Genomic DNA, 12693 nt, shown 5'->3' with positions numbered 1-12693 from the left:
GAGAGTGACAGAAGCTAGGACTTGCTCTACCCTTTCTGGGAGCTGGCTGGGTTTGGGGGCCTTGAGAGTGAACTGATTTTTCTGGCGTCCGATGTTGGACTGATAACTCCTTTGTGGCAGGACCCTGGTCTCTAATGTACGGAGGTTCCAAGAGCAGATCACGCCACGGAAAGGGGGCGCCTTAGGTGACTCTGTGCTTGGGATCTTGTTATACATGTAGTTAGTGACTGGGCTTCTGGCTGCTCACTTGTGAGCTCCTGAACTCATCATAGATTACCGCTGCCTGGAGCCCCGGACCCAGACGCCCCACAGTCAGGGTTACCTGGGATGGTGGATGTGCTTGAAATTAAATTGAACATATCAGTTTGCAATTTGACACTTTTAAAACTGAAGAGCTTGTTTTTATTCTAGACAGAAAATCTGGAGATAGGCTCATGTTGCCCCTAATTGTGTATTTGTCTCTGAGCTTACACAATCCACTCAAAATCAACACTCAGAAATTTTATCAAGAGGTGGTGCAATTACTCAGTGGAGTTTCTAGTGAATAACTGTCCCACCCCAGATTTTTATAAAGGTGATTGGTGTTCACAAGGAAATGAGATTTGAAGAGTTTTGAAGCAGGTTACTATTCATTACTCCTTGTCTCTAACTTTTTTTGGTGGGCTCAAAGATGCACCTCCCTGGAAAAGATGCACAGAATGTGGTATTTAAGCAGTCTTCGCCAGTGAAGGGTCTGAGTGCATGTCTCCTCACTCCCAGACACGCATCTTCACTTCTTTTCATTGTGAAAAGCTGGTGGGTTTGCCTGGTCTGTCTGTATGAAACACTTTTGTGGCCACTATGGTGACTGTAAGGACAGAGAGAGCATCATCTAAAAAAAAACCTAAAATTCACCTTCTTAAGTGAATAAAATCACATGATTCCTATTGCTTTGAAAGATACTACTAGTGACTGGGTTGGACACTGGCCAGCATCTTACACAGGAGAGTTAATGAAACATACACGTTCAACTTCATGGATAGTGCTCAGAGGAAGTGTAAATGTAATGAAAAAATGGGGAGTCAGGATTATGAGTTTTATACTGACAATGCTGAGAATCTCTCTTCTCTGAGCCTCTGGTTTTCCATCAAAGGAGAGCCATAGGTGAGGTGATCTTTCTTGGCTCTAATAGTCTCCAGGGATCCTTTCGGAAGATCATTTAGTGGTAAAGTTACTGCCAGAGATTTATGTTTTTTACCCCATATAGTAGACTGCACCTTAGAGTCAGTTAAAAAAAATACTGATCATACTAAAGACTAGCTAGATGCTCCTTTGGAAACCCCTGGAAAGGTCTTAGAGTCTTAAGGTCTGTGTGTTCATCGTTGTCAGGAAGATGTATGTGAGTGAACAGCACCAGTAGCTAACTTGTCAGCTTCTCTCCCTCCCACGTCCTGCTACCCTCCCCTGTGCTTCTGTCCACTCACTCCTCTAATTGTATTTACAGCAGCATCTTAGCAAAGGCTACTATTTAAAATCCATTCCCATAAACTTATGAGAATGGCTTTGTAGCACTTAATGATTACTAACAAAGGTGAATTATTTGTCAAGGGAAATTAAACACAAGCTCATAATCAAATAAGATAAGCTATTGGTGTGGAAATATTGTTGAATATGTGTTCAACCCTTGAAACATTTTCAAAGAAGTTTCTTTTCTGCTGTTAAATTTTCCATGATTTGTAGACCATTGGAGGGAACTGGTATAATCACAAGCAGACTTTTTTTTTTAATAGTCTGGGGAATTACCTTAGTTTAACTTCCTTTAAGTTCTCTTCCTTTCGGTGTTCTGGTTTGGAAAGTTCAGTTGGTGAGAGGGAACCATATCGATAGAGTGAAACACCTAAATCATGTCTGTTGGTAGACAATAGTCCATGGAAAAGAAATCAAGTCTCTGTGAAAATAAAATAATACTTTTAGAGGGTCTGTCCCATCCCCTTTTGTCAAGTATTTGAGGAAGATCATTCTTGAGCCCCATATAATGGGATTGATAATTATGTTGTAATCATACTAAACAGTTGGTTAATTACACATGGATTGATGTAAGGCTCTCTCCTTAGAATTTTAGATATGGAAAGAATAATAGAGCCTTCTATTCTAGCCTTTCTCTGATGAACAGCACTCTCTGATGATGATAACATATGTGGAACCCTTACATCTCATCACATAGGCCTGAGTTTCAAAACTAGGTGTACTACTCACTGGATGTATGATTTCTCTACGTCTCAGTTGCCTCATGGGTAAAGTGGTCCCAGTGAAACTACTGCCTTACATCCTGCTATGTCACTGCGAGAAATACAATTTAAATGAGATGTATGCAGTGCTTAGTACTTTTGCATTCATCAAATAATTGGTATTTTTATTTGACCTTGGTTATTTTTACAGCTCTTTAACTGGTGGGGGGGGCAGTGTATCATCTCTTCTAGAAGGACCTTCTTTCACTGTTAATTCTTTGGATAAATTGTTTATTTTTACTGTAAGCTTGATCATAACTTCTCTTAGAGTTACTTTATGTGAAGTGTTTATATGAAATGTAGGAGCCATTGGTATATAGATAAAACATTCATAAAACAAAGTGGATTTATGAAAACTCATGAAAAACTGACACCAATGTTTTACTCAATCAACAAATATTCATTGAGCCACCAAAAAATGCTGCACAGTAGAGATGTAGCAATAAACAGCTCTTGTCCCCCATGGTCTCAAAGTCAATGGATGTAGTAGGTGACAGTATTAATTGCAGTGTTGATTTATGAAAAAAACATAAAATGAGAATTTTAGTTGAATCTTTAAGCAATGAAACTGGAATTTAAATAATTGTTGGGGAAAAGATAGAGATGTCTTGGAGATAGAGATGTTAATACAGAGCCTCCAAAATGCATTTATTCCAATATTATCTATAAGTTTGAATATAAGGTTATCAGGATGAGTATTTTTCTGGAAAGATTTTTTTTATGGCAAAGTCTAAAACCATGTTTACATGTAGGCTGAACTTCATCATCTTCAAAAATAACACTTAAACTGTTTGTTCTTATTTTCCCAAATCTAGTAGTGGCTTAAAGAATACTGTGTAACTTGAGCTTTGAAGGAGGAAGCCCCAAATAATTTCATTTTGTCACTTAGCAATTTCTAGGGCCCCCATTTGTTGCATCCTGGCTGTAATTCAGTTTAGCTAGCTGACTATATGACTTATGACTATAAATGTGAAGTGTCTTTCTGTGCCAGGCTCTATGCCAGGCACTGTGAAAGGCATTAAAGGTGCAAATATAAGTAAGACACAGTTCCTTTCCTCCAGGAATTGCAAGTTTATTGAGGGAGATAATCCTACTCCCTTCCCTAAAATATAGAAAACTCAGAGTCCCACCTGTTTCTCATAAGAGAAACCAAAGCACTTTTATTCAAAAAAGAGTTTTCCTATTTTATTAGTCCTCTTTTTGCCCAGTCCATATACCATTATCATACAATGCTGTTTATAGGAATGGAATTTCCAAGGAGAAAGAGGCCTTCTGAAAGCCTTTCCCCCTCATGGTAGTTTTTGTATTTTATCTGAAAATAGCCATCACGTTTACCTTTACTTAACTCTGTCTTCTTCATGTGTAAAGATCCAAGTTCTGAATGTAATTCAATGGCCAGTCTATGTACTGTTTCTCTTTCCTTTATCTTGCCCGTAGCTGCATTACAAGGGTCTGCAGCATCTGCGAGTCCCCTTCCCTTCACTCTCTCTTTTCCAGTCACCATTTCCAAGGCAAAAATAAACAAACACACACGATGGAATATTCATTATTTTCCATAATATTCTAAATGTTTAATGTAAAGTAAAATGTTCTCCACAGTTATTGCTTTTCTTTTCTTTCTTTCTTTCTTTTTTTTTTTTTTTTTTACTCAAAAGGAGTTGTTATTGAAATAGGAATTTGCCTTGGAGAAGCTCTCCCTCCCCTACCCACTATAGACATTTGTTGATATAACAACTCATCTGAATCAAACCTTCAAGCCCCGAGGCCACATCAGGTGCCTTTAATAGTTGTCTGATGGATTAGGATAGGGAAAAGTTCTTAAAAAATGTTATAAGTCCTGGAACCTTGTTTTTTCTTTTTGTCCTGTGATTGTTTAGACATTGCACAAACAGTCCCACCCCTCAAAAGAAAGGAATTACTTGGCAAAAAGCAACCTCCCTTTTGTCTATATGGGGACTCGCCCCAAGAAAGAAGAATGAGAATAAGGAAGAGGTTAAAATATTAGAAAATATAAGAGGATGGGAATAAAAGGAGGAAGGGATTCTTACTGAAGAAGTAAAGGGTAAAAAAAAAAAAATCAGCTTGTTTAAATATCCACAAAAGCAAGACACTATCCTAGGTGCTTTATAAGAATATTTCTTCAGATCTCTGAAGTTATCAGACAAACAGAGAAAGCAGGGGATAGAGGGAAGGAAAAGGAAGAGAAGAAAAAGGAAAAAAAGAATGGGTTGATGGGAAGGGAAAGAAACTTCAAGAAAGAGAATGAAGAGGAAAGGAAAATGTGTTGCAGGATTCTATCCTCCAGAGGGTGCTTATATAGTCTTCCAAGATCAGAGTATGTATCAGTACCTCTCTGGTGGACAGTTCCCTGAACACTGGTATTCAACCAACCCTTTGCAAGTTTGTTGTTCCTGCCTAGAAAGTCTCTGGCAGATAAGTGGTTTTTGTTTGCTCATTTGTTTATTTGAACAAAGCCAAATTTGTTACATAAGAGTAGTGAATATATCTGTCATTATATTCATTAATAGATATATCACTATGTGTATTATTGTGGTTGATAGGATAGTTTTATGTATTTTGAATATTGCCAGTGCCTGGCTTTTTTGGAATGTTCTTTATTTTTTGTCTGAAAATGAGATATATATTTGCCAAAATAAATTTTAAAAACACAAAATCAGAAATAAATATTTTAGAAAATACCATTGTCCCAGAAGACTGGAGATTGAAACTGTTATTATTTTAGCATATGTTTTCTTAGTTTTTTTTTTTTTTTTGTATTTTTTTTGTTGGGGGTCTGCATATAGCTTATTTTAAAAAATGTAGTTGGAGTCATAGTGAGTTTACTTTTGAATGTTTTAAATTTATATTAGGATTTGCATATATATATTAATAGCTGTATTCTACCTGTATCTTTGGATATTTAGGTTTTCCCCCTATATTTTCTACTATTAAAAATAAAAAAGATGCATATCTTGATAAATAAGTCTTTTTTAGAATTTAGAATTTCTTACTTTAGGGAGTCTAGATCAAGAATTACTAAGATATATTTTAAATATTTTAAAACTCTGGGCAATGGGTTATTACACTTATTTTAAAGATGGCTATGTAAATTTGCACTGCCACAAGTTACTTTATGTGTTTTACCATTCTCTACTTTAAATAGTTTTCTTCTACTTTATGGATTTATATATAAGAGGTAGTCTATTCTCCTGTGAATAAGGTTAAAACTCTGACTTTCAGTTTATAGGAGTCCCATGCCTATATTGGTGTGTCCCACTTTAAAATTATCTAACATGCAAAAAAAAAATCCAAGTGTTCAAAATGGGTATATCGAGGTAACAGCTATTGATGCTGTCAGGATATTAGTCCCATCACATACATACTCACCTGCGACCACGTGCCAAATACTGTTCTGTATGCTTTATAAATGTCAATTCACTTAATCCTTACAATAGAGGTGGATATGATAGTTATCTCCATGTTAGAAATGGGGAAACTGAAGCATACAGACTTTAAGTAACCTGCTTAAAGTCACAAAGCTTTTTAACCCACTGAGCCACCCAGGTGCCCCTAGTCACAAAGCTTTTTAAATAGCAGAGTCAAAATGTGAGCCTAAGAAGTTTAGGTCTAGAGCCTACAACTCATTTCTACAATTAACTATAGGGCTCTCTCAAATAACAACTTCATAAGTGCCTTTAAATCAGGAGTCAATTTTCAAAAAAATGTAATTTATACATACCTTTCTTGGCATAAATTTGCATTTGAATGCAAGGCACACCTGTTAGAAGACTCAACCTCCTTTTAAAGTATTTATTTCAGAGGAGTTTGATCTAATACACCATTTCCTATAGTATTCATGTTCTCATTTCTTACAAAGGTTACAAAACTGTATAGATAGGACTTGACTTTCTCAAGATCACACAGCAAGTCACAGAGTCAAAGCTAGAACCAAGTCTCCTAATTTGTAGCTCAGTGTTACTTTTCTATGCCATGATCTCTAACTATGAACTAGAAGTTTTGAGAAGGGGAGAGAAGAGAAACTGACAAGTTTTTATTTGTAAAAAGCAGAAAAATAACACCTTGCTTACAGGACTATTGTAAGAATTAAGTGATATGTTACATATGAAAACATTTAACACAATGCATGAAATGTGACAAATGCTCAGTACATATTTTTGTTTTCCATTGTATTAAGGCCACTTTGCAAACTGGTAGAAAAAAACGGAGGTTGTTGGTAGTCAACTGAAAAGTGTTCTTTAGTCAAATACATTGAAATTCATTTGTTAGTAAATGAGGTGTACTCTAACCTAACACATTATTAAAGTTTTAATGCCACAAAAGGCAGAATCTAGAAGTTTACATAATTCACACACACAAAAAATATATATATATCCTAGATTAAATCTGACCCAGAAAAAGAAAATGAAAAATGAGCTAATGAGTGAAGCAGGTGCTGAATATCCCAAGAAGCAGGTTGCATAGAACTTGTGTCCCACTTGACAAAGGATACTTGCCAGTTCAAGGTCCTTTTCAATTTTTTTTACTTGTAATAGTGAAAACTGGAGGAGGTGAGACAGTACATATCAAAAGATAAGGAAGGTTAAATGTTATGCAGTCACTAAAGTATGTTCACAGAAAGGAACATTGAATCATAGAATTTAGGATCTTGAAAAACCTGAGACTTTATTTGTTGTGAAGCCTTTCGTTTCATAATCACTTACGGATTTCCCAGTGAAGTTTCAAAGTCCCTATGGTAAAATCATTTCCAATCCTTTCTGAATTCAGTTACTTCAGGATTCCTGTGATACCTAATAATTAATGCTCGAATCTTCATAATATTCTGTAGTAAATTCTCTTTCCTTGTTCTATTGTCCATCTAATGTCTGACCTCCTTAGGGACAAGGTCCATATATATTCATTTAGTATAGTACCTAAGAAGTCTAGTAAGTGCTCCACAAAGGGCAGTCAATAAATATTTCTTAAATGAATGAGTCAGTTCTATAGGTGCTTTACTATAGGTGTTTACTGAATGAGTGAAAAAAAAAGTGTGTATTTTGTTATAGTTCATTTGTTATTTTCCTTTGGCAATTTGCCTCTGAAAACCTCTTATTATATCAAACTTCCTAGAATTTATGTTTCCCTGAAGCATAGACAAGGCATTACTCAATATGTGACCTTGGTGTGATGGTTAATTTTTTGTATGAACTTGATTATGCCCTATCAGGTGCCCAGACATTTGGCCACACATTATTCTAGGTGTGTCTGTGATGGTTTTTCTGGATGATTTTAACATCTGAATCTTCAGACTGAGTAAAGCAGATTGCTTTCCTTAAGGTGGATGGGCCTCATCCAATCAGTAGAAGACCTGAATATACCAAAATGCCTAAGAAGGAACTCCTGCCTCACTGCTTTGACCTGGGGTATCAGTCTTTTCTTGCCTTTGATCTCAAACTGAATTGTGAATTCTGCTTGGGTCTCAGTTCTGGTTGGCCTTCAAGTTGGACTTACACCATAAGCTATCCTAATCCTCAGGCCTTCAGACTTGGACAAAAACTGCATGTCGGCTCTCCTGAGTCTCCAACCTGCTGATTGTAGATTTGGGGACTTTCCAGTCTCAATAATTGTGTAAGGCAGTTCCATATAATAAATCTCTTTCTCACTTTGTAAAATTCTGACTAATATACCTGGTATCTAGATCCCTGGACACATCATCACTAGTAAGTCACTCCCTTCTAGTAAATTACTGGTGAGCTAATAGATTATAATTCACTTGAATCTCTGTGCCATGGGGATCTTGCAGTTAAGCTTGTTTTCTCAGGAGGCCCTTGATTTATTTCATTATAAATCACAGATTATACCTCCAGACATAATACAGTAGAAATCATTCAATACTACTTTAATGAATTTTGCATCTATATTTACATGTATGAATGTTTGTCAGCCTACAAACACATTGGACATTGCAGTGATTTTTATTAAATATTCAATTATAATTTTACTATGAAAATTTAGATGATCAGATCAAAGAGAATAAGAACATTGTCCTAAATTATGGCTTCTGGAAACCTCATAAATAACATGGTATTTTTAAAAACATCATTTGTGTGTGTGTGTGTGTGTGTGTGTGTGTGTGTAATTCTTAATATAAAAATTATTTTGATGTTCCATTGCATTATCTTCATTAAAGTTTTGTGCATGTTTCTGAGATAGTTAAAGCATTTTATTTGTTGAGAGGGCACACTGAAAATAGTTATAATACCTAAAATGTTGGTCCAGTACATTCTAACTGCCTTAATATCCACATTATGCATTAGGCCAACCAGGGATTAAAATCACTGCATTGTTTCTCAAATAATAGTGGTATCAAATTATGATTAATGGTATCACTTTCATAAGATCTCATATAATGTGGTGGTTTGTCATTGACTTGTTATTTAAGATTAGGAAACTTCGATTTTTCCCTTGGAACTATGTCTCATGTTCTCACTATATTTGGCAAAAATCTCCATTTGGGGAAAGGTAGATATACGGGCCATTAATCAACTTCTAGCTTTCTCTTGCTATTATATTTAGCATTAGAATTGGCCAGCTCTTGGTTACTCAAACAGAATAAGATACTGTTGATGCCTTAGGACTCTCAGTTTGGCTAGTGCATGAGCACTAAGAGAAACATATGGAGAGAGAAAAACAACCAAAAGGGCAGGTTGGGCAAACACTTATTGAGCGCTTACCATGCACAAGGTCCTGTTTTAAGAAGTTCACATGAATTAACTTAATTACCATTCAACATAGCTCAGTGAAGGGAGCCGTTAATCCCTATGTGACAGCATCTCTTTATATGTACAACTAATATATAGAAGGAGCCACAAAATAGTTGATTTCTTTCATTATTTCCTTCCTTCTTTTCTCTCTCTCTCTCTCTCTCTCTCTCTTTCTTTGTAGTATAGTTAACACATAATGCAAAATAGTTCACATTTTTAAAAGTGTCTCACGCTTTATTTATTTATTTTTTTTAATTTTACTTATTCATTTGAGAGAGAGAGAGTGAGAGAGGGCATGAGAGCTGAGAAGGTCAGAGGGAGAAGCAGACTCCCCTTGGAGCTGGGAGCCCAATGCAGGACTTGATCCCAGGACTCCGAGATCATGACCTGAGCTGAGTCATGGTCACTTAAACAACTGAGCCACCCAGGAGCCCTATCTCGTGTTTTATAGTTTGGGAAGAACTGCTACAGATAATAAGAGGACAAAAGAATCAATGATTGCTTTAAACATAGTTAGAGAAGGCTTTTTGGAGGTAACTGAAATTAATCTGGGTTTTTTCAAGACCTTGGACTAGGTCAGAAAAAAAAAGAGTTTGATTTTGGACTCAAGTCTACTACTGATCCTGTGATCCAATACTTCTTTGCCAGTGTTGGAAGAACATGATAACAGAAATTAGTGGCATGATATTAAAGGTGTGTCTTTGGTTGGAAGAAGGAAAGGGAGAAAGGATGAAGAAGAGGCAGAGAGAGTGTTAGATTATACCCAACCTACTATCTGAATGAGGCAGAGAGATATCTTGAGTGAGTCTCAAGCTTGAGTGTTCTTGGTTAGGCAAATGTGGAAGGAAGAAGCACATTCTGAGGGTTAGGTTTGGTATTAAAGGTGCTATGTGACTAGGCCATTTGCTCTGTGATGTTGGGGAAGCTCTTCCACCTCTCTGGGCTTCAATTTTCCCACGATACAATGGAGAAAAGACACATTTAAAAGGATTGTTATGCCATAGAAATAAGAAAGCAATCAATACTATACCTGGCACATAGTAGCCAGTAAATAGATACTGGTCAGTAAATAGATATTGGTCAGTAAATAGATACTGGTCAGTAAATAGATACTGGTCTTCTTCTCACTCTCAGACACAGTCTCTTCACACTTCACTTTTGTTTACATGAGCATACTGTGTGATTGCCTAAAAAGAGGCCTTTTCATCTTCACATGTCAGATGCAGGAGGTAGGAAGAAAAAGTTTACTGTGTGAACCAGATGAGATATTAGCTATATTCAGCCACCTTTACTGAGTGTTCAGTGTGGCATCATTTTGTTAGAAAGATTTTGTTGATCATCTCTAGCATTTTATTAATACATCCCATTTGGTCCTCTTTGTAGTAATACTGGCATAACCTTCCTCCCATGATTTTACCTCAGAGAGTCTTTGAGGTAATGCACCCGACTCATAAAGCACCTTACATGTGAGCACAGATTCAGTACCGTGTCTGTTATTACAGCTCTTGTTACCTGAGGTATTGGTGCCTAGAGGTATTAAGCAGATAACCCTTTTTTTACCATCTGCTGCCTGAGAAAATTTTGTTTTACATATCAGCAAACCTTATTTCTTTTATTTAAAATGCAAAATGACCCTCAAAAAGAAAATGCTCCTTGAGATTCTGCAGCCCATCTAATTCCCAAATAGACCTTTCTTGAGTTTTGTAAAATGAAAACATTTTCTCTCTGTGCTTGAGCCTGTGTATTGCCCTTTGCTGGAGCTATTTCTCCAGAAAATTGCTATGGTTGGTCTCTCAAGCCAGAGGGAAGAAAAAGGTTTTATAATGAAAATGCTGACAGGTTCTTATCTACAGCAGTATGAGTAAGGATGCTATGATCTCATTTATTGTAGAAACCGGATGCCTGTTTTGGCTGAAGGGAGATCAGGCATCCTCCAGAGCTCTGGGGTTTTGAATTTTTATCTTGAAAAGTTTGCAAGGAAAAAAAAACAACTATAGGGAACTAAGAAACCAGGGTGATGCAAACTGCACCTTTATTCTTCCAATAAAGTAGTAAAATGAATTTCAATAAGGTTCTCAGATGAAGGTGGTCAGAAGGTTTAAGAGGCTGGAAATGGGGATTGTGTATTTGCTTGCTGCATGCGAGACTTGCCTCTTTGTATTGGATTTATCTGACTATTTAGAAAGAAGCTTTATTCTTGATCTTATTTATGTTTTAAAGTGATGATCATGATTTGTGGACAGCATTCTGAAATCAGTTATTTTGTCCCTCAACATAATAGCTCTGCAAGGTACTTTATGGATATTACAGAAACTTTAGTTTCTAAATGCACATCGAGTTTAAAATTCTCTTCACTATGGATATTTCAAGTATCAGGATAAACACTGTTTTTCCATATATTTTAAGGTGGTCAAATAACTAGTTTGGGCTAGACTGGATATTCTTTAAAGTATTTTTTTCTGTTGACACTTCCTACATAATGCTGTGCCTTGTCCTAAGTCACAGAGCATGTAGAGGTGGGTCTGGGGTCCAGGCTTACTTTTCAGTTTCTAAGCTCAGAAAAGTCTCTTTTTCCCTTGTTTGTCCCTCCCTAAGCATTTCCTAGGGACTGATTATGCTTCTAAAGCATTCAACCAAGATATTCCTGGGATCCTGCCAAGAACAGAGCCTAGAGCTGGTGCTTGTCCCATAATACTCATTTATGTGATCAAAATGAGTATGCGTTACCTGTATTGAAGTTTGAAGGGCTGGTGGTGCAGAGTGCAGAGGCTCAGCAAGTGTGTACCCAATCAAATCAGAATGCACTTGTGCAGTGAAGACAGCTAGACACTTCGGAGTATCAGGGCAGAACTAGAGTTGCACGACTTTGAGATACTTGTCCCTTCTTTCCTACTGCTTCTAACCTGTTGCAGATAGCCCCTAGCTTAGAAATACAGTGTGTTTGGCGCTTCTGAACCCACTGATGTGAAAGCATGTAGTTTGGTCAGATGAAGACACTGTGGGCTTTCTCTTTCATTTTTTTTATATCCCACTTTAAGAGTCCAGGACCTGGATACCACCTTCTTACCTCCAGTTGAATCAATTTCATTAACAGCTCCATTATCATATTATTGGTTTTTAATACTTTTACTGTTAAGCCAAGAAACTCAACAAAAATTTGCATGTCCCAAAGCCCAGCTACTTCTGACACAGGAATATGAGGATCAAAATACATTTTTGAAAAGTGAAAATCCATATCTTTGTGTAAAGATGGTCTAGGTGGTAGACTTTCTGAGTTCCAGGAAAGCAGAGAAGACATGCTTATGTAGTTAATTTCAGATGAACCGGCTTTCCACTAATAAAACCAAAATCTAGGTGTTTGCTTGCATAACTTTATTTCTAGGGTTGCTAGTTTTTGGATATTAACAGACCCACATGCATAAGTTTTCTTCCATTCATATGGACTCAGTAGGATAATTTCTAAGTTTTCTGACTGAAAAAGACAACCCAAATGTATTATTTCACTCTAGCACAGGTAGGTGTTCTGCATTTTTGAATAAGCATTTGGCACTGGCATATAAGTCTTCTTTATATACATCTTCAGAGAAGAGACCTATCTGACAAACCCTGGATTTCTTTTGCAGTTGTTGGTTAACATTTAATTGACAATGTTTTATTTCAGTTAT

At 36.6% G+C, this 12693-nt stretch overlaps 1 protein-coding gene across 7 annotated transcripts in view; it reads left to right on the top strand.

Annotated features, from left to right (window-relative positions):
- DLG2 (discs large MAGUK scaffold protein 2) overlaps positions 1–12693 on the top strand; it is a 1573258-nt gene that overhangs the window by 372029 nt on the left and 1188536 nt on the right. The gene's annotated exons all lie outside the window — the stretch shown is intronic.

The sequence above is a fragment of the Meles meles genome, chromosome 8 (genome assembly GCF_922984935.1).
Source record: "Meles meles chromosome 8, mMelMel3.1 paternal haplotype, whole genome shotgun sequence".
NCBI lineage: Eukaryota > Metazoa > Chordata > Mammalia > Carnivora > Mustelidae > Meles > Meles meles.
The sequence above is the reverse complement of the archived record's forward strand: the minus strand, read 5'-3'. Positions and strand labels throughout refer to the sequence as shown.